Source organism: Cervus elaphus, chromosome 17 (assembly GCF_910594005.1).
Source record: "Cervus elaphus chromosome 17, mCerEla1.1, whole genome shotgun sequence".
NCBI lineage: Eukaryota > Metazoa > Chordata > Mammalia > Artiodactyla > Cervidae > Cervus > Cervus elaphus.
The window spans coordinates 63530112-63555519 of NC_057831.1; positions in this window are offsets into that span (position 1 = coordinate 63530112).

A 25408-nucleotide genomic window follows, 5' to 3' on the forward strand; every position below is an offset into this window, starting at 1 on the left:
ATTCTCCTGCAATGCAGACAGATTCATTACCTACTGCTCTACAAGTGAAGCCCCCTCCAAAGGTATAATTTTGGCTTTTAATTTAAATATATTTTGTCTGTGCATAGCATTCAGGTGAAGACACAGAACCTGAACGGAAGGCAAATATATTAATACAAAGAAAGTGTTATTTGCTCAGTCATGTCCTACTCTTTGCGACCCCGTGGACTGTAGCCTGCCAGGCTCCTCTGTCCATGGAATTCTCCAGGCAAGAATACTGGAGTGGGCAGCCATTCCCTTCTCCAGGGGATCTTTCCGACCCAGGGATCAAATCTAAGTCTCCTGCACTGCAGACAGATTCTTTACTGTCTGAGCCACCATGTGGGCAAATATACAAAGTAAATGAGAATAAAAAATTCTGCACCAATCTGGAAATTGGGACTGGCAATAAACATAAAATTTTAAGAATAAAGTTTTCCAGCTTTAAGAACAGCGTAAATCCACATACATAACTCAAACACTCACAAATAATCTAAGGTGCGGCTGCAACTTGACTGTACCTGCATCCTCAGAGTCCTGAAGTTCCTGAAAGTTTCTAAAATATCGATGTGCTTTGCTTCTAATTTCACTTGGTCATTGCTTTAAAAAAAAAAAAAAAGATGCTGAGGACAAGCAATAAGGAATTGTATAAAGGCAGAGGGACCAGAGACTTTATAACAGGTTTAACTTGGGTCAGGGTGTCTCACAGGGTACTTCTGCATCAAGATGCAGCTGCAATTCTGGATAATGTACCAATAAAAGATACACTGTGACATTTTAAAGTTGAATCACAACTCATTTGTTTAATTATTTAAACACTATGCTTACGCAATAATAAAAGCATTTATTTGGTAAAATAATGTGTTATACGTTCTTCTTTCCCCCACTCATGGGTTGGAATCCAAAAATTAGCTTGAGACATAAATGAAAAGGGTACTTAGACTGCCATCTAGTACACATTTTTCTGTATAGCATAATTTCCAAAGCTGTTTGAATAACATCTCTAGCATTGGAACAAACACACACTCAAAACACAATTACTTTTTTTATGTATTGAAAATTGTATATGAACCACCCTTTTTACTCTTTGACCTAAATTCTTCTCCTAAATATTTATCTGTGAGTATGTCATTCTATCTATCAGCTTATTAGTACTTTTTTCACTTGGCCCAGATAAAGAATTTTATTCTACTAGGGATTTTCTTCAAAAGCCTCAGTTGAAATATTTTTACTAACCTATTTTTTCCTTCTCTAGAAAGTATACAAAGATTTGAGCCAAGAGTCTCTCAGGATTCAACATGCTTTGTATTCAATAAAAATATTTCCTTTCTACAATGAGAAAGCATTATTTCATGGGCAAAAAGATAGTTATGCTGATAATTAAAACTAAATTTAAATATGTTCATGAACAGGTTTCCTAGACTGTGTTCTGACATTTGCAAGCTTCCTGCCAATAACTATATGCTTACTCTCTCTCTGAGAGCTGGGGCTGGAAGACACACAGCGTGCCCAAACACTGTGTCTGAAATGAGCGTAACAAAGCGATATGTCAAGACTTACACTGACAACATTTAAACTGGCATTAAAGCTTGATCAATAAATGTTCTAACTTGATATCAGTCACTAACAGACTGGAATTCCAAATACATTTAAGAATATAGCAGAAACTCCAAGCCTTTTCCACACCCTTAGGGCACCTGCAGAAAATGTCCATATTTGCTCCAAGAGATAAGACCTGACAGCTCTTAACAGATAACCTTAGGGTATTCAACTCAATTCACTTGCATACATTTTTACTGGGCTACCATTATGGGCCAGAAATAGATTTTGGAGGTACAAGACCAAATAAACCATGGTGTATCCCCTGAACAGCTTACTGTATGCCGATGACACAAATTTCAGAATTTAGAAAACATTCAAAAGATTAAATTGTGACATAGGTGGAAAACTCGAGGCTTCCTAGGTGGAGCTAGTAGTAAAGAACCTGCCTGCCAATGCAGAACAGAGACCTAGGTGCGATCCCTGGGGAGGAGCATCCTTGGAAGAGGGCAGGGCAACCCACTCCAGTATTCTTGCCTGGAGAATCCCATGGACAGAGGAGCCTAACAGGCCACAGTCCAGAGGTCGTCAGAAACGACTGAAGCGACTTAGCATGCGCACACGGAAAATCTGTCCTTGAAGATTTTATACTGTAGGTTGGGTAATTATTCATCACCTTACTCAGCTGAAAATATTCCTCTATTGGGAGGAAAGTTAGATATCTTAGATTCCATTTTAATGCATAATTTTCTGATTTCTTTATAAATTAGACCATCTGAATACTAAATAGTCAAAGAAAATAGAGCATTATATTTTATTTGAAGATATAGTAGTTTTACTTAATGTCAAGTCTTTGAATAATAAAATACCTTAAAATATTAATGAATCAGGAAATGCACCTAAATTTTTTCAATAATCACTGCATTATAGAATAGCATTGTAAAAATAAATGCCAAAATTATAACTTCAATAATTACAACATAACTCAAGAATACTGAGCCATGTATCAATTTTATTCCTCAATGTGCTAGACTTCTTTTTAATAATTTTTATCTGAAGAATTGATGCTTTTAAACTGTGGTATTGGAAAAGACTCTTGAGAGTCCATTGGACTTCAAGGAGATCCAACCAGTCCATCCTAAAGGAAATCAGTCCTGACCATTCGTTGGAAGGACTGATGCTGAGGCTGAAGCTCCAATACTTTGGCCACCAGATGGGAAAAGCCAACTCATTGGAAAAGACCCTGATGGGAGAGTGACAGAGGATGAGATGGTTGAATGGCACCATCAGTGCAGTGGACGTGAACTTGGGCAGACTCCAGGAGATGGTGAGGGACAGGGAGCCTGGCGTGCTGTAATCCATGCAGCTGCGAAGGGCGGAACACGACTCGGCGACTGAACAGCAATGCGATCTTGCGCTGCGCTCTGCCTATTCGCTCAGTCATGTCTGACTCTTTGCGACCCCATGGACTGTAGCCCACCAGGCACCTCCGTTCATGGGGATTCTACAGGCAAGAATACGACAGTGGCTCGCCATGCCCTCCTGCAGGGGATCATCCAAACCCAGGGATCAAACCCAGGTCTGCGCATTTCAGACAGAGTCTTTACCGTCTGAGCCACAGGGAGGACCAAAAATACTCCAGGCTCTCTTCCCCACTGAGGAACTGAACTGGGGTCTCCTGCATTGCAGGCAGATTCTTTACCAGCTGAGCTCCCAGGGAAGCCTGATCTTAGGGAATTTAATTTGAGAAGATAAGTTCAAGACAGCAATCTTTTCTAGGCCACCAAAATGATTCTAAGCCAAGCACATTCCATTCTTCCAAAACCATCATTAGCAACTTTCAGTTACATCTCACCTCATGACTTATTTCATTTTAAAAAGCTTGTAAGGATTTCAATACTAAAAGAAACAAAACCAATTATTTATATTTAAAAAAAGGAAAACAATTGCTTTAAATATGCTTCTTAGCATACAGAAAAATGGAAATAAATATTCAATTCAATAAATATGAGTCACATTGTTGTATTATTCAATTAGTATAAATTTTAATGCAATTTATCTTCCTTGTTTGCAATTAGATGCTGTCTTAAATTGATGTAAACAATTTCTTGCTCTTTCTTTTGGCCACACTGTGTAGTTTGTGGGATTTTAGCTTTGAGCCCAGGGATTGAAACCCTGAACCCAGGCACTCGGCAGTGAGAGCGTGGAGCCCTAACCACTGGGCTGCCAGGAAATATGGTCCAAAATCATTATTTTAAATGTGTTTAAATTATATATTATTATGCATATCCATTGTTAATGATGCAAGTAATTTGATGGCAAAGGGGTAGTTAAAAGTCAACATTTTATAAAGATTCTTTTTGTAAACATTTATTTTAATTTTTTATCATTATTTATTTAGTTTGTTAGCATGGCTGCACTGAGTTTCATTGCCATTCATGGGCTTTTCCTAATTATGGTGAGTGGGGGGCTGCTGTCTAGTTCCCATGTAGGCTTCTTACTGCAATAACTTCTCTTGTTGTGGAGTATGGGCTCTAGAGTGTTGGGTTAGTACTTGGGGTACATGGGCTTAGTTGCCCTGAGGCATGTGCAATCTTCCCAGACCAGAGCTCGAACCCATGTCCCCTGAATTTGCAGCTGGATTCTTAACCACTGGACCACCAGGGAAGCCTTATTCTTGAAACTTACTGTGGCTTTAGTAACCTTCATCTTCTAAATCTCCCCAAAATAAAACATAAACACAATCAAAATAAGAAAATGATTTACACTCATTCTTAGAGGTTGACTAATATTTGAGAACATGATATGAATAGTTTACTTGCAAAATTTTCAAATTAGTATATTCAGACTGCAGAATATTTCTGTTCAATAAATAATTGAATATATATGATTCCATTTTCTATCAAAGTGTATAGGCAATCATCGACTAAGATTATTAAAGCCATGAATGTTGGGTTCATCTTATAACCTAAATGCCAGCATAAGATATAATATCTAAGACACTAGAACTCTGAGGAAGTATATAAGTGTGGATATAAGATAGATAACTCAGACTGGCACTGTATTTTGTTATCAGTGTAATTTTTTAGCTTTACAACTAGGATAAAAAGAAAGGAATGTTAGTGGAGAATATTTATTGCTTGAAAATTTTTACATAAAATTCCATTCTGTGGCTTCTTTTGAAAAATTGATTATATTACAACAGAAGTCCACTTTTCTACAGGGTGACAGTCAGAGGGAACTGAATAGTCATAGCCCTATTCAGGCAGGACAAGCAAGCTCACATGTCACCACCAGCTCTCTACTGTATTTTCCTAATACGTTCTCTCATCTGCATGGCCATAAGAAAGCATACGATCCCCGTTTTATTTCTAAGGAGAAAGAAGGAAAATGTTCAGAATTTGAAATGCTGAGGTTTGGATCAAATTCTTTGAGGAGCTGAGAATGCTGTAAGACATCAATATTGGAGGGAAAGACTAAAACAAAAATACCCACATTGATGGTCGAAGTACAGAAAGTCACTTTTTCAAGAATATAAGCAACTAGAAATAAATAGGATGTGTTTTTATAGAACCTTTTAATGTTCATTTTAATTTCCTTTTGGTGTGCTTTGATACCCAAAACATTCAGAATCTTTTACTCTTTATATTTCATCGATTTCTAAGTCATTGAAACTGGTGGTCCATATGGTGAACATAAAACAACTTAGTATTGAGCAGAATATTCATTTAACCAGGAAAAACATTCCCTTAAAGATTCGTGTACAAAGACTACAGTTTAAAAGGATTACATAGCTCTTAAAAATCCTGTAAATTATTCTTTTCCTAAGGTACATACAAGTTGTTTATACAATAAAAGTGTCACAATGGAAGAATAATGAACTGTATCTTATCCATGATTGGGTTATAACAATTAAACTCATTATATTTTCAAGTCCATTAGAAAATATTGTGATTCAAAGTGAAAGCTATATTGCTAAAGCATTAAGTTCTCTTTAGCCTTGGAGTGAACACCTATCTGGTATTGTCAAAACAATAATATTTGGAAAATTCTCTTGCTGTTCATTTTTATTCATTTAAAAAACTCAGAATTATTTTCCTATGAATAAATGTTTAAATTGATGATTATACACATAAGAAACTGGAAACTTAAAATAGATTTCTTAAAGAAACTATTTAATGGGAAGTGTCCGTTCATATACCTGACATAGAAGAAATGAGTAAAGCTTAATATTTAAACAAAAGACTGTTTGAAGACCAGTCTCAAGAATCTGGTTGAAATATGCAAAAATGACAGGTGAATTTCGAAAGGAGAAATATTTATTTTCATCTGTATGTTAATTTTTACCCAGCAAAAGAAACAAAGGAAGCCAGGAAACAGATTATTCTTTAAGAATTGTGTGTCTTAATTTGTGTACTACATGTGCCTTAATTCACTTCTGGGTGTGCATTTGGTGATCATAATTATATGATTAATACATATATGATTCAAAAATATAATTCATATGCCCTGATGTCAAACATATATAGAGAAGTCTCAGAAATCTATTTTAAAACCCAATTGCTACTTGTATCTATCTTTGTGCACAGTTTAATAAAGTAAAAAAGGCCTGTGTTGTGTGCTTAGTCATGTCTGACATTTTGAGACCCCTGGACTGTAGCCCGCCAGGCTCCTCTGTCCATGGGATTCTCCAGGCAAGAATACTGGAGTGGGCTGCCATGCCCTCCTCCAGGGGATCGTCCCAGCCCAGGGATAGACGCCGGGGCTCTCGCATTACAGGCAGACTCTCTACCACCCGAGCCGCCTGGGAAGCCAATGAATACTGGTGTGGATAGCGCATCCCTTCTTCAGGGGATCTTCCCAATCCAGGAATCGAACTGGGGTCTCCTGCCTTGCAGGCAGATTTTGTACCAGTTGAGCTACCAGGGGAGCTCCCCACCCAGCCAAAAAAATGTTTAGTGGAGTCAAATTATTTCAACAAGCAGTTTTTAACTACCTAGTTAGTATATAAAAGGCACTCTATTACATACAAGAGATAACAAAATAAATATTCTATGGCATTTGCTCTCAAAGTGTTCACATTCAAAAATTGGCATCTACTAATCTGGGAGATAGTGTGGACCTTTCACTGTGAAAGCATATATTCTAAATTTTTAATTTATATGTGTCATCATGAAGACTACAATACATCACTCTCCATTATGAAACTTGTACCTATGTCCACAGCTTATCGTTTATTCTAAGTCTGCTTCTATCGAGCACTATAGTAGGCAGAGTAAATTCTAGCAGAGGATGTGGCATTATTTGCCAAAGGTTGCATCTTTATCTTGCTCTGAAAAGTTGAACATGATTTTCATGTAAAACATACTTAAATGTTATATTAGCATTCCCCAAATGCATCCCCTTTTCATCTGTGTTGATAAGTATTCAAATATATCCACTGAAGACATTTTTACATTATTTCCTCAAATGTGAGCCAATTTTAATTTAGCAGGCAATTATTTTGAGTGAATGGAAGTGACTTTTTACCTAATTTACTCTGGTTAATATTAATTCCTAACTAGTAATTGCTTCAGCAACTGTAAAAATGAAGGAGCTTATGGGACCCCCTGCCTCCTTACCAAACACACAGGCAGAGTAATGCTGAACTTGAACTGACTGCTATCCTCCTGGAGAAAGAGAACTGAGACATCAATGAAATATTCTGTTCCCTTCCTATAAAATACATCTTATTTTCTCAGAGGACTTTCTAGAATGAAGGCAGACAGTGGGATTGAAGCAACTGGTAGCTGAAAGTGTAAGGAAATGATAAAAGACACATTTCAAAATGCCGAATCAGTGATTCACGCCTGTTACTTCTCTTAAGACATGGTCCACAATTCACCTTTTAAAGAGAGTTTTTCTTCTATCCCATCTGTGAGTGAGGTGACCTCACAGTTTGTTGTCTAACTAGAATACCGTTGAGAGTGAAATAGGGCAATAAATAACAGGGCTGAGACAACAGACTGTCCCTGCTAAACTGCGATGGATGGCCTCCCTATCCATGAAGTGAGCAACATCCCCTCAAGATTCTAATAGTATTTACTGCGAGTTTTACTTATTTGGCGTTCAGCACGTGCTACAGGGGGTTCCTTATATTCTATGTGTACATTCTGTGGCCTTGACTTGGTTTATAACATCCTTTGTGAGCAGAGAGGATGGCACTTATTTGTTTGTTTCTCTAGATCCTAACACAAGCACTCAGGAGATATGTTTAAGGCAGTGTGTGAATGGAGTTAATGGTTAATGTTTGTTGGAGGAATCTGCATTAGTCAGGGTTCTCCAGACTCAGCCAATAGTTTCTGCTATCTATCTATATGTGTGTGTATTTATATATGTGTGTGTATATATATATATGGCATGTATAAAGAAATTTATTATAAGGGGTTAGCTCACATGATTACGGAGGCTGAGACAGCCTGAGACCTGTAGTCAAAATGTTAAAAATCCAGGAGAACCAACATGTAGTTATAGTTTGAGAACCAAGGCCTGAGAACAAGAACTGAAGGTATGAGTTCAAGCCTGAAAGCCAGGACTGTCAACACCCATGAACAGCTGAAATTTCAGTTTAATCCAGAGCCAGGAAAAGACTGATGTCTCAGCTTTGCAGTCAGGAATTTCCTCCTACTCATGGAAGAATTGGCCTTTATGTCTTGTTCAGGCCTTTAGCTGATTGGATAGGGCCACTCTCATTGGGGAAACCAATGCTCAGCCCAGTGATTTAAATGTTAATGTCACCCAGCAGCATGTTCACAAACACACCCAGAATAACATTTAACCAAACATCTAGGCACTTTGTGACCTGGTCAAGTTAACACATAAAATTAAACATCACAAAATGTAACCCATGATATTTGTAGTGATAGTGACTTCAGCTAATATTATCATATCTTTACCTGTATGACGTGATTTTGGCTAGGTGTATAATGGTTTATTTCTACTGCAAGATGACAAGATCTTTGCTTCTGCTGAACTTTCCCAAATTGCCTAGAATCCTATTTTTTAATATTCTTAGTGATAACAACTTAAGAACTGTGAATATACTGAAGTAAATTTGGGATGGTTTCTGCTTTCAGAGCCCTAAAGGCTTTATTTGAAAGAAGAGATTAATCCACATAAAGGATGAGTCACAGTAGAGTCAATAAATCATGTAATATTTGTGGTATACACAGAAACTGCAGAACAATGTGGTGGAAAGTGTAAAAATTTTCAGCCTGAAACTTGCATGTAACTTTCATACCATTTCAGAGAGAACTGCATTTGAATCCAGCTCCATAATTTAACAACTGTGTGAACTTTGCCATTCAGAACTTCATTTATTCTACCTTGAAAAGAACAGTAATAAACTTTTGTCACATAGTTGTTAAAATTAAATGACTCATGGGACTGGCATGTAGTACTCAAAATTACTATTTTAATAATTGTTATCATCATTATGAGCATTATCTTTATTATTATATAACAGCTATGAATTTTCTAAAGAATACTAAACACAAATGATTATTGTAAAGAGGAAATGATATAACATGTTTAAGTTTTTAGTGACTTTAAAATAATAGTCTAATTATTAACTGGAAGTAATATTGTCATTACTGTGAAACAGAGTGGAAATATGTTATTCTTCAATAAAAATGTGAAGAGCCAGCTCATTTGAAAAGACCCTGATACTGGGAAAGATTGAAGGCAAAAGGGGAAGGGTGCAGCAGAGGATGAGGTGTTTAGATAGCATCATAGACTTATGGACATGAATTTGAGCCAACTCTAGGAGATAGGGAAGGACAAGGGAGGCTTTGCATGCTGCAGTCCATCAGGTAGCAAGAAGTTGGACATAATTTAGCTACTGAACTGCAACAACAAATTTAATTAATTACTCTCAATTAATTCCATGTCAAATATTGTCAGAAAAATCTAATTATCTAAATTTTTAAATTTAAATATATAATTTAAATTTATACCTCTCATATATATGCATGTATATGTATATCATATTATCATATATATTTATCCTGTTATATTTATGTTATTTTTAACCTTTAGAATATAATAGTTGGATTCAGTGTGGAGAAATAATGTATACATATTTGGATATTTGTTCAGCTATCAACTATCAATGGAATCTTGGTCTAGTCATTTTGATTTCAGGGCCTTGGTTTCTTCATATGCATAATGTAACATTGTAACCTTATTTTTACATATTTCTGTGATTTTTCTAATAGGAGTCCAAAATAAAGGATTTGGTCACTCGATCTGTGGCTAGTGACTCACGATAGCTAAAACACAGTGCTGTTTTAGTCCTGAGTTAACCAAATTAACAATTACTAACCTTGACATTTGCTTGCTGTAAAGCCTTCTAGAATCCTTCTCATAGAGTTACCATTAACCCTCATCTATTAATTTGAGCAAATTCCTTACACACTTAGGAAACAGATGAACATGAAAGAATAAAATGATTGTCTGTTTACTTAGCTAGAAAATGCTTTTAGTTTCTACCACTTTCAGAAATCATAAAATTTTCAGTTCCTTAATTTAAAACTCTACTCCAATCAACAATTTTAATGTGCCTAAATTCTTACTTCAAAAGTAGATTCAACATAAAACAGTAAATTCTTTGTGCTGGGGAATTCTTGTCGTCTAAGAGCCATTTAGAGGATGAATTCTCATTGTGCAGTTAATGTAGATACGGTGGAAAATCAAAGTGACACTGCTTTGGTGTTAGAGATATTTTCTAGACATAACTTTAAAATACATTCCTGTTATGTTTAGCTGTCAAACACATTTCTTCCAAAGTAGAGGACAGATAAAAAAAATTCCTGATTCCTTGAGAAATGGCTGTTTCATCATCAAGTTTTCAGTTCTTTCACACTTTCAACTGGTATCCCTTCAGACTCCCCTTTTGGCATATCGGCACTCACCAGTGACAAAGAATGCAGTTTCCTCATATAACCTACTCCAAGTAATAAGCTTTGCATCTAGTCTTTAGTCTTCATCTTCAAAGCACTTGACAAACATTAAATAATTAATCCACACAACACATGTGGGAAGTAGGCATATATTATTATCACCCTGACAGAAGTGGAGGCTCCCTGAATTTAAATAAGTTGCCCGAGGCCACACATCAAGTTATTATCAGAGCTGAAATTAGTTGCTGCTTCCCATTCTCATTTTAAGACCTCACCATGTCTCCTCCTGTCCTAATAAGAACCCATGTCCACTTTCTGCATAATTTTCATAAAGAATCAACAGTGCGTTGCAAATATGACTTGCATATTTGTATTAATCTTTTTGGACACACGTTTGAATCATTTTGATTCAGATTTAGTAATCAGTAATGATATGAAATAGATTTTCTTAGTTTGTTCTGAGATGGCTGCCCAGGAAAGAAATGATGCTATCTTCAACAAGTCAGTGGATCTGTGTTTCAAAATTCCTGTTTTGAAAATAGGGTGTATCATATTTTTATCCTAACAGGTAGAAAAGATTTTCTGGTAAGAGCAAGGAATATTCACTAAGGAAATACTTGGTAAAGTTTAAAAATGGAAGAAATATCTTCATTGGCATTTGCTGAACACCTAGTCCTTGCTAAGCACTGTATGTGGCGAAGAATTAATCATAGTCTAAACCTCATGGGCTTAAGAGATAGTCTTATTAATATTCACTTGTAAATAGCTTGTACTCACTAATAAAATCCCCTGCTGAAGTGCAGGTCATTCCTCCTACAGTTCCTACACGCAGTATCTCAGAACGTGTACATTCTATAACTTCCAAGTTAAGGAGCTCCACAGACAGAGTTGTGCCCTGACATTTATCACAGAATTAGCAGAAATGAGCCCTCATCATGCCCAGCTGATAAACAGTCTTTGGTGAGCTGAACTCATGTTGCTGGTCTGCTAATTGTCCAGCTATATTCATTTGGCGTTGCTGAGCCTCTAAACAAATTAAGGTTAATTGGAATCAGGAATGGATCAGCAACCTTGGTACTCAATCTGTTTATCGGTTCTCTCAACTCATTACTTTTCTTCTTTTAGCTCTTGCATGACCAAAGTGCCACGCATTCTACCTGCCTCGACTGTGACTCGATCTTATTACAAGACATTTCAAAAAGCAATTATTTGGGGGACACATGGCAAATCAGAACTCAATAACATCAAGAGAATCAGCGCCTCCAAGATGCACCTTGTGAATGTTTTTTTCGTGTGTCTTTTCCCAGTAAGTCTCTATCTAGTCCCTCAGGGCTTTTCATTTGGTCATTTGGGGTCCGCTTTTGGTAGAACAGAACCTAGTCCTAGTAAGGACTTCAACATAACCATCTGATCTAGCTCCTAGTCAGAGACTGCATTAAGTCCATTTTATAGATTAAGTAAAGAAACTCTGAATGGGATAAGAAATTTTCCCAAAATCCTATACATAGGGCATTAGTATTTTGGCTTTCTGCTTCCTAATTTAGTGACTTTCAACTCTGCTGTGCTGCCTCCGTACTTCTAACAGCTAATATTAGACAATCATTATGTTCCAAGCAATGGTGACGTGCTTCACATGCATTACCTTAATGAATCCTTATAAGCTTTAATCCCATTTCAGAAGAAACACCCTTCAGTGAATTAGCCTGATTGCACAGTCCCTACTATATATTCAATAACAATTATTCAACAGAGAATCTGTAAACAATTCCAGAATCCACCTCCTGCCACTTACTACTCTGAGTTAAAGTCAGGACTTTGAGACACAGCTCTGTGCTTTAGGAAAATGGTGTACATCCCATTCAGACCTAGGCAATGAAGAATAGTGAGCATTAATACCCATCAGAATCTCTCTAAAGAGTATATTCTTGTCATCATAGGTTCATAAAAAATAAAAACATGGTGAGAATTATTTTATCAATTTCAAAAGTAAGAATCTACCAAGTTATTGAAGTAGTTATGGTTCGGTTGGTTTTCTTGGCAGAAGGAAACTATATACACAGTAAATCCTATTATAACCGTGTACTGGGGCTCCATACACATTCAAGTCTCTTTTGTTATTGTGATGTCCTCCCCTCATTGCTCTGCGCTTGACACTCTTCTGTTTCCTTTACTCCCCAAATTCCTCCTTTCAAACATTTCACTTCCTTGTTCTTCTCAAGGGCATTCAATTAAGAAGCAGAAATATGAAAGTGACATCGTATATATTAATATCATCCTATATATTAATATATCATATATTAATATCTTCCAAACCACTTCCTTTTCCTCTACATCCTGATGTATTTATGAAACTCTGAAAGCAATGGAGTGATATTTGCCACACAGAATGTGGACGGTGGGCCTCTGATGTAATTATTTCAGATGCTTTTCCAGCATGGACAGTTGTATAAAATACCAAGCAAGTACACTTCTTATTTACACTTGAGCACATTTTATCATCTTCCTAGCCAAACATCGTGCACGCATGCTCAGTCATGACTGACTCTTTGCAGCCTGCCAGGCTCCTCTGTCCCTGGAAGTTTCCGGGCAAGAATATTGGAGTGGGTTGCCATTTCCTTCTCCAACAATTCAATTATTATTCATCCTTTGAAAAACTTCTAAGCTAAAATTACGAAATTGTTAGGGGAATTAAAAGATGCTCAAATGATTTGTGCCAAATGTGAAATTTATAAAGCTTCTGACTGTCTAAAGGTATGATTCTCAAAACCTGTGTGAGTTAGAATCAACTGGGACTGTTGTAACAAATTTCTGAACCCCACGACCAAGAGTTTTAATTAGGCTGCCTTACATCTGACAGCATCAATTTTTTAATGTACATGAAAGTTTTTATTTATAGAAATATTTTATTTTTTAAATTAAAAATCAACTTATTAAAGTAATGTATTAAGAAATGAAGATTCTATAGATGCTTTGCTGAAGTATTTGTTGTTGTTTAATTGCTAAGTCATGTCTGACTGTTTACAATCCCATGGACTAGAGCCTGCCAGTCTCCTCTGACCATGGGATTTCCCAGGCAAGAATACTGAAGTGGGTTGCCATTTCCTCCTCCAGGGGACCTTCCCCACCCAAGGATCAAAACTGCTTGGTAGGCAAATTCTTTACCACTGAGTTACCCAGGAAGCCCTACTGAAGTATAATTGACATGAAATATATTCCATATGTTTAAATTGTATATTAGACAAGCACCCCCATGAAGTATCACCACAATTAAGATAGTGAATACATCCATCACTTCTCCTCACATGTCCCATTCACATTTGTAATTCTCCTTTTCCTCTCTCTCTATGCCTCATCTCCCATTCTTAGGCAATAACTCATTTGCTTTCAGTAAATCAATTACTGATTTACTTTCAGACATTAGTTACATTTCTAAAATTTTATTTGAATGAAATTATATATGGAATAGGTTCTTGGGTTTTTTGCTTTTTTTTTTTAAGGGAGAGATGTTTGGCTTTTTTCACTCAGAATACTTAATTACTTCTGAATTTATTCATGTTATTCATGTATTAATAGCTTATTCATTTTTCTTTCTGAGTAGTATTATTATATTGTCTGAATATACCACAATTTATTTATGCACTTGCCTGTTGATGGACGTTTGGATTCTTAACAGATTTTGTTACAGATAAAGTTGATATAAACATTTTTGTACAAATCTTTGTTTGCACATATGCCTTTATTTCTTTTTTGGAAATAACTACATGTTGTAACAATAGTCATGTTGTAAACAGGTTATGTTTAATTTCTTATGACACTGACAAATTGTTTTCCAAAGTGGTTGTACTATTTTACACCCCCACTTAGTAGTATATGAGAATTCCTTCTGCCTCATGTTCTTACCAACACTTGATACTGTCAATCTTTTAAATTTTAAACTAACTGTAAGTCCAGTAAGCATATAGAAGTTTCCCACTGTGCTTTCAATTTGCAGTTCACTGTAATAAAGTGGAGTCTTTCATGTAGTTATCTGCCAACTGTGTCTCATCTTTATTGAAGTATCAGTTCAAAGGTTTTTTGCATTAAAGCATAGATTATTAAATATAGATTTTTCAAATATACCTCTTGGATTCTCTTAAGTTTCTAATTCATTGAGTATTTTTATAAGAATCAATTTGATTTTTGCAAATTATTATCTTGTTTCTTATCTAATAGTTGATCAATGCCATTCTGGATCAGTTTCAAGTGAGTTTTCTTTTCATTATGGCTAGCATTTTCCTGCTTATTTGCATGTGTGGTGATTTTTGTTTGGATACCAGCAATTGTAAGTTTTGCCTTTAGGATGTTTAAGATGTGTTCATGCCAATAAATTTCTTGAGCTTTTTTATGGGAAACCACTAGGTAAATTGGAAGCAGTCCGATGCTTTTAGGTCTGATTAAGGTTTGTTTGGCAAGATCAGGGTATCAGTTCAGTTCAGTCACTCAGTCGTGTCTGACTCTTTGCAACCCCATAGACTACAGCACGCCAGGCTTCCCAGGTAGCTCACGGGTTTATCTTTTCCCACTGGGCTTCCGTGGTAGCTCAGCTGGTAATGAATCCACCTGCAATGTAGGAGACTTCGATTCAATTCCTGGGTCGGGAAGGTCACCTGGAACAGGGATAAGATACCCACTCCAGTATTCTCGGTCTTGCCTGGTGGCTCAGATGGTAAAGAATCCGCCTGCAATGTGGGAGGCCTAGGTTTGATCCCTGGTTGGGAAGATCCCCTAGAGGAGGGCATGGCAAGCTACTTCAGTATTCTTGCCTGGAGAATCCCTATGCACAGAGGAGCCTGGCAGGTTATATGGTCCTCTTTGTTTGGCAAGATGGGGGCATAGTCAAGGGTTAATCTTTCCCCACTACTGATGCAAGAACCTTCTTAGTGATCTACGCCATGGGCTGTAACTTGTAAGATTTTCCACTCTGGCTGCTGGGAACAGTACTGTTCTAGACCCTGTGTGAGTTCAAGTATTATTCCTTCTGATCTTTTCAGGTAGTTCTTCCTCAGCCTTGAATAGTTTCTGCATATATGTGCTGATCAAACCTCAACTGAAAACTCCAGGGAATCCCCTCAAGGCTCTGCTTGTTTCTGCAGGCAACTCTTTTTTCTCTGGGATTCTGTCCTGCAAAATGTGGCTGCCTTGGCCTCCCTGGACACCCAGTGGTGTCTCTGTAACCCAAGAAAAAGTCTGGAATGTGTTTCCCTTGGTACAACCTGGAAATTGTCTCCTGGAAGTAACCTGGAGCAATCCAAGGGCTCATCACCTCATTTATTTCTCATCTCCATGAGAAATTTCTCATGCCTCCAAGGAAGGCTCATTGGCCTTCATTACCTAATGCCCAATTTCTTTCAAACTGTTTTCACATCACTTGCCTGGTTTTTTAATTGTTTCAAGAAGAAAAGTGCCTCTGATCCTCCACTATGCCACCTAAGTTACATATTAAACTTTTTAAGTAAATTTATAATCTTTTTCTGTAATTATAAATATAATAAATATTTAGCAATCACTTTATTTTTGTTTTATACTATATTCAAACAATTATCTATAGTAAATACTTTAAAATTTGTTGAATGACAAGATTCTTTTTTTTTAGTTAATGCTATATTTATTTTTCTATTTTTCTTTATCTATTTATAATTGCTTTACAATGCTGTTTATTTCTGCCATACAGCACCATGGATAAGCCATAAATATACATAACAGTGGCTTTTGATTAATATTTTACCTAATTTATAACTGTATTTAACCAAAACATTTAATCTACATTTATCATTTTAAATATTCAAATTGCATGTTTAGTCATGTGTCACTTTTTGCAACTCTTTGGACTGCAGCCCACCAGGCTCCTCTGTCCTTGGGCTTTTTCAGGCGAGGATCCTGGAAAGGATTGCCGTTTCCTCCTCCAGGTGATTTTCCTGACCCAGGGGTCAAACCCTAGTTTCTTGCATTGCAGGCTGATTCTTTACCTGCTACACCACCAGGGAAGCAAAGTTTGTCTATAATTTAACTATCACATTGAGAATATTCTCAGTGCAGATGTGAAAGCATAATGGTGTGCTGCTCAGGAATTGCAAAGCTTATCGATCTCCTCTGAGCTCGGGATGGCTGATGGGACCTTGTGTGTATATGTGCACAAAATGGAAAGCAGCAGCACAAACGCTTCTCACAAACAAAATGTTCACAAATTCTTAAGTGTTTCTTTTACCCCTTGTTGCTCAGTCGCTCAGTCATGTCTGACTCTGCGACCCAATGAACTGCAGCACGCCAAGCTTCCCTTTTACCCCTAGTGATTATAAATATATTGATAGTAAATATTAAACCTTCAAAGTTATTCCCATAATGTTCTCAAACACTAGACATATTCTTATTTCAATTTAAAATCTCGGCCTATAATTAATTTTTCCTTAAATATTTTAAATTGAAATCACAACTGAGATACTATACCAAAAATAAAAGGCACAAGTACTTTACCAAAAGTAGACGGATCTTTTTCCTTCACATAAAAGTATTCATACTGTAGCTTGATTTGCTTTATCATACTAACCTTTGATAAAATGTTTTTACCAATAAAGTGGCCAATATACTTTCGGTGGCTCAGACAATAAAGAGCCTGCCTGAAGCGCAGGGCCCTGAGTTCGATCCCCGGGTTGGGAAGATCCCTCAGAGAGGAACGGCTCCCCACGCTAGTACTCCGGCCTGGAGAATCCCACGGCCAGAGGGGCCGCCCTGCCAGGCTACAGCCCACGGGGTAGCAAAGAGTCAGACGGGACCGAGAGAATTTCATTTCACTCATTTTCCCAAGCAGACTGGGATTTTCCTGTCTCACAAATAAGGTTGTATATTCACTAAAGAAAGATTTGGCAGGGAAGAGGCTTTCACCTGCTTTGTTTTCTGTTTCTCTCCCAAGACTAAACTGGAAAATGCTAAAGTCTCACTAAGCAGACTCCATAGTTACTGTCATCTAAAAACATACACACAGCATGAAAGCAGAGAGCTATTTTATTTGGGGGGAATGCTTAGGACTCTGAGCCCAGGAGACAGCATCTCAATAGCTCGGAGAAAACTGCCCCAAGGAGGAGGTAGGGGAAGCAAGGCTGCATACACGTTTGCAACAAAGGGAGCAGGCGGTCTGAACGTCCAAGATCAGGCATCAAGTTAAAGAACTTGGCACTCTGTGTAGGGGAAGATGCAAGCCTCTGGGCTCACTGAATTCATTCCGTTCATACGCCTCTCAGCTCTCTGGGGCCAGTCCTGTCTCCTTTGCTCACTTTAAGGCATGGCAGATGGCTGCTTCTCGCCTTCTCCCAGCTCCTCAGCAGGCCCCATGGCGGGTAGCAGGATCCGCTCCAGCAAGTTTTGGGAGCCCTCATTCACGTTTGGAGGCCAGAAGTCGCTGATGGCTGTGACATTTCTTATTTATTGATATGGCAGGAGATATCTTCATTTCACATTACAAAGGTGTGTAGTTTTACAGTTTCATTCCCTAATTCAAATTACGTACACATTAGTCTAATTAGCTCATCGCATTTGAGGAATCTACTTACTCTTCCAAGTTTAATATTCTGATTTTGCATTTTGGGCTCTCTCTTTATACATACAACTTCATTTATTTATTTGTCTATGGCTGTGTTAGGCCTTTGCTGTTGCCTGAGCTTTTCTGAGGTTGTAGGGAGAGGAGGCTGCTCCCTAGGTGCGGTGCACGGGCTGCTCTTTGCAGTAGTTTCTCTTGTGGCAGATCGTGGGCTCTCGGGCACAGGGGCTTCAGCAGTTGTCGTTGATGTGCATACGCCCGCCAGGCTCCTCTATACATGAAATTGTCAGGCAAGAATATTGGAGTGGGTTGCCATTTCCTCCTCCAGGGATCGTCCCCACTAGGGATCAAACCCACATCTCCTGCATTGGCAAGTGGATTCTTTACCACTGAGGTACCAGTGAAACCCTTTGGCTCTCTTAAGACATTTTATTTTCTTCAAATCTGAAGAAAATTCTTCAAATTCCCAAAGACACCAAAATCACATGCCCTTGAATAGTTCATGCAATGCTTCTAAATTTTAAATTTTACCATCTGAACTGTGTAGATGAAATTTCATATTGTATGCTTCTTTTCTGTCATCTGGAAGCACCATTTTATGTATATTTTAAATTAGTTCCTATTGGATTTTGAGTGGCATCGTGGCTTTCTCCGATTCTAGGGTACTTTACTAAAATTATACTAGCCACAGTGCCTAGGAAGCTACACGTTTTAAAGAGTATTAACCAGTGATTCTGAATCTGATTTTTCTGATATCTCATGATTGTACTTTAACGCAAAGACACATTAAACCCTTAGAAATACTCCGAGTTCCATGCTGCAATAATATGATTGGTTACTTTCATATATTGACTACTCATGGTTTTTATTTAATTATCTTTGAGATATTTTGTTTACACAATTTTCAAATATAATCAATACTGTACAAATATATTGTGTACATTAAGCATTTCTTCATTCATGCATTTAACAACAAAAAAGATTCTACTGAGGGAAATAGGTCTTGGAGGGTTTTTTCATGGGGAAGGATTAGAGTTGTTTTGCTTTAACTTATATTTTTTCTTCCCTTTTCATATAGCTACCCTGCTCTAATGCAGAAAGAAAAAGAGTATAGATGAAATTTCTCCTGTATTATATCCACTTCCATATCATTTCCTCTTTCCTATCATATCATATTCAGATCATAGCTGGATCATTTCCTCTATCATATCCAGGACAAAGCAAGACATTAGCAGCTGACATCAAGTGAGGACCTAAAGATATTTTGTAGCTGTACTTTTAATGGAATAACAGATTTTAGAAGTTATTCACTTTAATAATTAATATCTATTATGTTACCAGCCTTCATAAATAATTTCTTGGGTGACTTTTAGAAAGTTCACTTACGGTAAGAACTTGGAGTATACCAAAAGTATATGGATTCATTCTTGGTGTGTGTGAGTGCATACATGTGTGGTGCGTGTGTGTGTGTGTATATATGCATGTTGTTCTCTATGTTTGAAAACACTGAGTATGTTAACTTGATTCATCTCAAGCTTTAACTGAGTCTCTTCTTTTCTCTTTAATTGAGTCTCTTCTTCCAATTGAGTCTCTTGCAGAAAAATCTCTGCAAAATTCTATAATATGAAAGAATTTAAAAGTCATGTATATACTCCTGTGTATAAAATAGATGACTATGAGAACCCGTGTGTGGTTCAGGGAAGTCTACTCAGGGCTGTATGGTGACCATGATGGAGGGAGATCCAGGAGGGTGGGCATATGTGTGTATATATATAAGGTGGATTCACTTTGCTCTGAAGAAATTAGTACACCATTGTAAATGACTATACTCCTATAATCTTTTTTTTTTTTTTTTAAGTCAGTCACTTGCCTTAAGACCATGTTATCTAGAAAAGACAAAGAGAACAAATCTGGTAAACAAAAAAAATAAAAGTGGTTTGTAATTAAATTCCACATAAGTAAAAGTCATAGTTCAGCTTTGTTTTTTATCCTACAATTTGAACAAAATAGGTGGCAGTAAAAAAATTAAAATAATTCATCAAACACTACCCAAACAAAATATACCTAATTGGAGCTTATTCCTCAAAATAATTTTTAATAGGTTATACACATTTCAGTGGCTTTGAGAACTCCTTTTATTGAGGGGGATGGAGATTCTCTAGGGATATCTTACAAATGAGTTTTGTTATTCTATACTTATATTTTAAAATCAAATTATTATTATTCAAACTATTCAAAAAACTTTGCTTAGAGAGTCAGGCAGACTCCTGTGACTTTGTGCAACTTATTTTAACTCCTCCAAGCCTGTTTCCTCAACTAAAAAATAGTAGATATACTTAGCTCATTGGGTGGTTACGAAGACTAGATGTGATAACCTTCATTAAGCTTAGTACAGGATTTGCTACACATTGTAGGTACTCCATATTGTTGTTATTGTTATTATATTTATTATGTATTTTCCAAGAAGCATGTGTATTTAAATGCACTCCTGAAAAGATGATTTTCCTAGAGAAGACCTGTAAAGTTTCGAGGTAATTTCTAAAGAGGAAATCTAAAAATATGAGTATTGGCAGCATCATCTTAACAAGAGTGTTCTGTTTCCAAGGCACCTGCTTCCAAGGAGAGTGGGTTTTGTTTATATTTGATACTTTTTAAAACATCTGAGGTAATACTTAATGGTCTTGTCACTGTACCTGAAGAGACTGGCAGGTTAACTTGATGTTTCTGTCAGATGAACTGGAATGTCTATAAAATAGCTATCTAGTTTACATCTAATTCATTATCTACTGTGTAAATGATTCCCAATATCTAGTACTAATCTGAGACTCTTTCTGAAACTCCAGACTCCCCTATCCTTCTTGCAAATCTACTCCTTCCTGTCTGTCTCCTAGACAGAGCCATTCATCCAGTGCTCCGCTTTAGAAACCCTAGAGACAGCTAGATATTGTCCTATGCCCCATCTATCAGCAAGTCATAGCCACTCTATCTGTACTCCATTTATGTTCCATTTATAAATATTATATGAACATCAGCATAGTTCCAGATTCTTCTTCACTCATACTAGCAGAACTTTGATCAAAGTTCACCAAACCTACCACCATTACCTCCTCAGACAACCATTTTGCCTTTTTTCATTTCTTTTCCATGGGGATGGTCTTGATCCCTGTCTCCTTTACAATGTCACGAACCTCCATCCATAGTTCATCAGGCACTCTGTCTATCAGGTCTAGTCCCTTAAATCTATTTCTTATTCCACTCTATAGTCATAAGGGATTTGATTTAGGTCATACCTGAATGGTCTAGTGGTTTTCCCTACTTTCTTCAATTTAAGTCTGAATTTGGCAATAAGGAGTTCATGATCTGAGACACAGTCAGCTCCCGGTCTTGTTTTTGCTGACTGTATATAGCTTCTCCATCTTTGGCTGCAAAGAATATAATCAATCTGATTTCGGTGTTGACCATCTGATGATGTCCATGCATAGAGTCTTCTTTTGTGTTGTTGGAAAAGGGTGTTTGCTATGACCAGTGCGTTCTCTTGGCAAAACTCTATTAGCCTTTGCCCTGCTTCATTCTGTATTCCAAGGCCAAATTTGCCCGTTACTCCAGGTGTTTCTTGACTTCCTACTTTTGCATCCCAGTCCCCTATGATGAAAAGGACAACCTTTTTGGGTGTTATTTCCAAAAGGTCTTGTAGATCTTCATAGAACTGTTCAACTTCAGCTTCTTCAGCATTACTGGTTGGGGCATAGGCTTGGATTACCGTGATATTGAATCGTTTGCCTTGGAAATGAACAGAGATCATTCTGTCATTTTTGAGATTGCATCCAGGTACTGAATTTCGGACTCTTTTGTTGACCATGATGGCTACTCCATTTCTTCTAAAGGATTCCTGTCCACAGTAATAGATACAATGGTCATCTGAGTTGAATTCAACCATTCCAGTCAAGGCTGTATATTGTCACCCTGCTTATTTAACTTATATGCAGAGTACATCATGAGCAATGCTTGGCTGGAGGAAGCACAAGCTAGAATCAAGATTGCCAGGAGAAATATCAATAACCTCAGATATGCAGATGACACCACCCTTATGGCAGATTGAAGAGGAACTAAAAAGCCTCTTGATGAAAGTGAAAGAGGAGAGTGAAAAAGTTGGTTTAAAGCTCAACATTCAGAAAACTAAGATCATGGCATCTGGTCCCATCACCTCATGGGAAATAGATGGGGAAACAGTGGAAGCAGTATCAGACTTTATTTTTGGGGACTCCAAAATCACTGCAGGTGGTGATTGCAGCCACGAAATTAAAAGACGCTTACTCCTTGGAAGGAAAGTTATGACCAACCTAGATAGCATATTAAAAAGCAGACATTACTTTGCCAACAAAGGTCCGTCTAGTCAAGGCTATGGTTTTTCCAGTGGTCATGTGTGGATGTGAGAGTTGGACTGTGAAGAAAGCTGAGTGCAGAACAATTGATGCTTTTGAACTGTGGTGTTGGAGAAGACCCTTGAGAGTCACTTGGACTGCAAGGAGATTCAACCAGTCCATCTTAAAGCAGATCAGTCCTGGGTGTTCATTGGAAGGACTGATGCTGAAGCTGAAACTCCAATACTTTAGCCACCTCTTGGGAAGAGCTGACTCATTAGAAAAGACCCTGATGGTGGGAGGGATTGGAGGCAGGAGGAGAAGGGGACGACAGAGGATGAGATGGCTGGATGGCATCACTGACTCAATGGGCATGAGTTTGGGTGGGAGTTGGTGATGGACAGGGAGGCCTGGCGTGCTGAGATTCATGGGGTCACAAAGAGTCGGACACGACTGAGCGACTGAACTCAACTGATCCCTTCTCCAGTGGATCTTCCTGACCCAGTAATCGAACCGGGGTCTCCTGCATTGCAGGCAGATTCTTTACCAGCTGAGCTACCAGGGAAGCCCTGAAGATAAATCTAAAGTGGCCCAAAGCAGGAAAGATGAAATGACTACCCAGAGGTAATTCAACAGCTGTACAGGTGCCATCCCTCAACTGCAAAGAATGTGATAAAACCTGCAATGCATGCTCTTTTACCCTGTAATTATTTACTAGGTTAGAAATCCTTTTTAGCTCCAGCAAGATGTAGAAAGGAGATTTCTAAAACTACCTATTTAAAGAAGCAATGATAATTCTTCAAGAAACATAAATAATTGAAAATACAGACAATAACTCCGTATTGCATAGACTTCCTCTGAAATCAGTATTTAAAAATCTCTCAAAATGTGAATGAATTCCGAGGAAAGAAAAAGAGAAATAAGGGAAGAGGCAGCCAGTGGCCTTGCCCAGCACAGGAATTAGGTGAGACAAGCTTCAGGCTCCCCCAGGGCTAGAAGAGATGGTAGATAAACATGCAAAACAGCTTCTGGTCAAAGAGCATGCCCCCTCCCTAGTACACTTTGATAGCTCTGCCAACACAAATAAATAGACCAAAGCTAAATTCATTCTGAAAGAACCATTTAATTTCAACATCAGAAATAATGTCTTCTCTAAAGATAACTTTTCCTTCAGGAGTCCCCATTTATATAAACAACAGAGATACACAGGCAAAGACACAGAAGCGCATAAAATGCACACACAGGCACTTGAGCTCACCAGCAGCTAAACAGTGCTGGCTCAAGTGAAGCTTAGACACAGGCTACTGGAACTAGAGGCTTTTTAAGGGTTTTGTGGGATTTGTTTTATACAAAGCCTCCAACCTTTATTTTTAAAATGCGGAGAAAGTGGGCCTCAAAAAACTGGAATTGCAAGCCCAAGGATACTCACTAAGACAAAGGATAGACTAGCAAGAATTAGAATCCTAAGCTTGAAGTCCTACAACCTGAGCCCCCATTTCCCACAACACTTACAAAGGTAGTGTTGGCATAACCAACACAGCGTGGTTAAAATTGAATTAATTGACTTCTTTTCTTCGTATCTGTGTTACTACCCTATGATAACTGGTTCTGAACTGCAGATGAAAATATTGGAACTAAAAAGGGGATCTATAGCTTGGTGGTGGGCATACAGCTATCACAGAGGCAGAGCTAGAATGTGAGAACAGATGTCTGAATAAACTCACATTGTTCCCAATATTAAATTAGAAGGGACAAAATAAATAAGATGTTAAGGACTACGTCCTTATAGAAATCCTGTTTTCTGTTCAAGATATTATCCTTGCCTGAAATAATAATATAAAAATATTAAACCAAATTTATAGATTCATAGTAGTGTGGAAAGTCAAGGGCTGAGTTATCATGGAAAAAGGGCTTGCTGGAGGAGGCCATTTGAAAATGGAAGCCTAAAGAGCTGAGACGTCTGCAACTTTGTACATTTGGAAAGAGGCTCTGAAGCTGAGAGTCCAGGAGAACTCCAGGAGAGTGCTAACGTAGGAATGGCTGGGCTCTGAGAGAAGCAGCAAGCTTGAGACGGACACCAAGTCAGTGACAGAGAGTAACAAAGCTATGAAGAGAAATGTGCATCACAAATTAGAAATGTATATCCAATCAAACCACCTTCAGATGCAACGGCACTGAATATACAGAAGCACTGTTAGACATTGAAGAATTTAAAAAGTCTAGTATCCACAAATTTATTCTGAAGAACTTTCACATCTACATATATCAGCAAATTTTTTAAAATTTAACACAGAATAGTTGAAAAAAAGTGAGTAGACAAGAATGTACCACAGACACACAGATCAACAGCATGGAATTTCGAGCCCAGAAACATGCCCACATTATATAAAGACAGTAATTTACACCGAAGGAGCACAGGCCACACGCAGAGGAAAGCCGCTGGGCTCGGGGTGCAGCTGTGTGTGACTCTGAGACCACAGGACTGCAGCCCTCCAGACACTGGCCCGTGGGATTATCCAAGTAAGAACACTGGCGTGGGTTGCCATTTATCTCCTCCAGGAGACGTTCCCAACCCAGAGACTGAACCTGCATCTTCTGCATTGGCAGGCTTATTCTTTACCACTGAGTATCCTGGGAAGCCCAAAGAAAGGGTAGTCTCTCCAGTTAATAATGTTGAGAAAACTGGACAGCCACATGCAAGAGTAATACTAGACGACTATCTTATACCACATACAAAAATTAACCCAAAATAAATTACAGACTTGAATGTAACACCTGAAACCCTAAGATTCCCAGAAGAAAACAGAGGAACATAGGCAGGAGCTTCATTGACCTCAATCTTAGCTGTGTTTTTGTGGATCTGAGTCCAAACGCAAGAGAATCAAAAGCAAAAATAAACAAATAGAATTGTTTCAAACTCATAAGCTTCTTCACAGTGAGGGAAGGCATCGTCAAGCAAAAGGGCAACCTACTGAGAAGAT